Below are 2500 nucleotides of genomic sequence, written 5' to 3'. Positions count from 1 at the left end.
ACCAAAAAAAAAAAAAGGCAACGGACCCGGCTGGCACAACCCGCCCCCCCGCCCCTGCACCGGCGGTAAACGGCTCGATCCTCACAGGACCGAGGAAGGGCGAGGCGCCGCCGCCTCGCCCGCGACAACGCTCCGGGGGGGCTCTGGGTCGGCTTCCGGTCCGTGCTAGGGCGGCCGGCCACCGCGGCCGGCCTCCGCCCCTGAAAAAACTCGCCCGCGACGCGGGTCCCCGGCTTAAGGCCGAGGAAGGGGGACGACTTCAACAGCGCGCGCTGGTGGGGCGCGGGGTGCCGCCACCCCGCCTCCACAGCTCATCGGGCGACCGCCGTCACCGAGTCCCTCAAGCGAGGCAGCGACGCCGAGGCCGGGCCGCGCGCCCCGCCGCACGGGCCCCCGCCACCCTTCCGACACGGACACGCTGGCACAACCAGGTCGGGAAGCAGGGGAACGGGACGCCGCCACCTCGGCGGGCCCGCGCGCGCCGCGCTCGGGGCTCTCAGGCGAGGGCCGGGAAAAGCCCCGGCCGCGTCCACCCGCGGCTGCCGCCCACCGCACCGGAGCGACAGCCCGAAAGCGCGCCCGCCGAGCGGGGCGCGCCCCGGCTTAAGGCCGGGCAGGAAAGGGGCGAGGCGCCGCCGCCTCGCCCGCCAGCAATCCCCAGGGGGGGCGCCCCCCCGTTCGCCAAGCCGGCCACAGCCGGGCCGAAGCGGGACACGGCCCACGAAATCGATGGCCGCGGCCGACGGGCAGCTCGCAGCTCGTACTCGGTCTCTCTCGGCTTCTCTCCCTCTTTTTTTCCCTTCTCGCTTTATTTCTCCTCTTTCTCTCGAGCTCTCTCTCGCCTCTCGAACCGTACACCCCGTTTCCCTGGGCCAGACGGGCGGACCGGGACGACGCCACGGGGCTCGTCCCGCGTCAGCGGCACTCGCCTCGCTCGGAGGACTGCGCACGGGGGCCCCCGGCCTCCCTCGCCGCTTCGGTCACAGGCACGGGACGAGCCTGCGGGGAGACGGCCCGTCACCTCGCTCCCATAGTACGGACAGACGAGTCCCAGGCCGCAGACGCCTCCAAGAGGACCGATGGAAAGCGACCGGGAAGGTGCGCCGCCGCAGGCCGGCCCCTGCGATGACGTAGCCGGAGGCAGCTGAAAACAGCGACCCCTTGGTGAACTTCCGGAGCCGGCCGCGACAACAGGTCTACCCGGCCGCGACAACAGGTCTACCCGGCCGCTGCCGGAAATCGCCTAAGTCCCTCCGGAGCGAGGTAGACCTGTTGTCCGCCGTCCACCGCCCGCCGCCCGGGCGCCGCGCCGGGCCCGGCGGCCCCGGAGCCGGGGTAGACCTGTTGTCCGCGGGGTAGACCTGCTGTCCCCGGGGTAGACCTGCTGTCCGCGGGGTAGACCTGCTGTCCCCGGGGTAGACCTGCTGTCCGCGGGGTAGACCTGCTGTCCGCGGGGTAGACCTGCTGTCCGCGGGGTAGACCTGCTGTCCCCGGGGTAGACCTGCTGTCCGCGGGGTAGACCTGCTGTCCGCGGGGTAGACCTGCTGTCCGCGGGGTAGACCGGTTGTCCGCGGGGTAGACCTGTTGTCCCCGGGGTAGACCGGTTGTCCGCGGGGTAGACCTGCTGTCCCCGGGGTAGACCTGCTGTCCGCGGGGTAGACCTGCTGTCCCCGGGGTAGACCTGCTGTCCGCGAGGTAGACCTGCTGTCCGCGGGGTAGACCTGCTGTCCGCGGGGTAGACCTGCTGTCCGCGGGGTAGACCTGCTGTCCGCGAGGTAGACCTGCTGTCCGCGGGGTAGACCGGTTGTCCCCGGGGTAGACCTGCTGTCCGCGGGGTAGACCTGTTGTCCCCGGGGTAGACCTGCTGTCCGCGAGGTAGACCTGCTGTCCGCGGGGTAGACCTGCTGTCCGCGGGGTAGACCTGCTGTCCGCGGGGTAGACCTGCTGTCCGCGAGGTAGACCTGCTGTCCGCGGGGTAGACCCGCTGTCCGCGGGGTAGACCGGTTGTCCGCGGGGTAGACCCGCTGTCCGCGGGGTAGACCCGCTGTCCGCGGGGTAGACCCGCTGTCCGCGGGGTAGACCTGCTGTCCGCGGGGTAGACCCGCTGTGCGCGGGGTAGACCTGCTGTCCCCGGGGTAGACCCGCTGTCCCCGGGGTAGACCTGCTGTCCCCGGGGTAGACCTGTTGTCCGCCGCCCACCGCCCGCCGCCCGGGCGCCGCGCCGAGCCCGGCGGCCCCGGAGCCGGGCTAGACCTGCTGTCCGCCGCCCGGTTTTGGGGTTTTGGGGGTTTATTCCTTCCCGCCCCCCCCCCCGCCCCAATCCCGTTTCTTTTCTCCTTTCTTTGAAAGAACGACTCTCCTATTTGTTTGGTACAAGAAGAAACTCGTCCGGAAGAGAAATTTCCTTGGCAATTCTTATTTCGTTTTTCTCTAGTATCCAGAGCACCCCCAGACCGAGCTGACGGGCCGCCTGCGCCCTGTGCAAGCGGGAAAGCGGGCG

Source organism: Anomalospiza imberbis, unplaced genomic scaffold (genome assembly GCF_031753505.1).
Source record: "Anomalospiza imberbis isolate Cuckoo-Finch-1a 21T00152 unplaced genomic scaffold, ASM3175350v1 scaffold_171, whole genome shotgun sequence".
NCBI lineage: Eukaryota > Metazoa > Chordata > Aves > Passeriformes > Viduidae > Anomalospiza > Anomalospiza imberbis.
Note: the sequence above shows the minus strand (reverse complement) of the source record.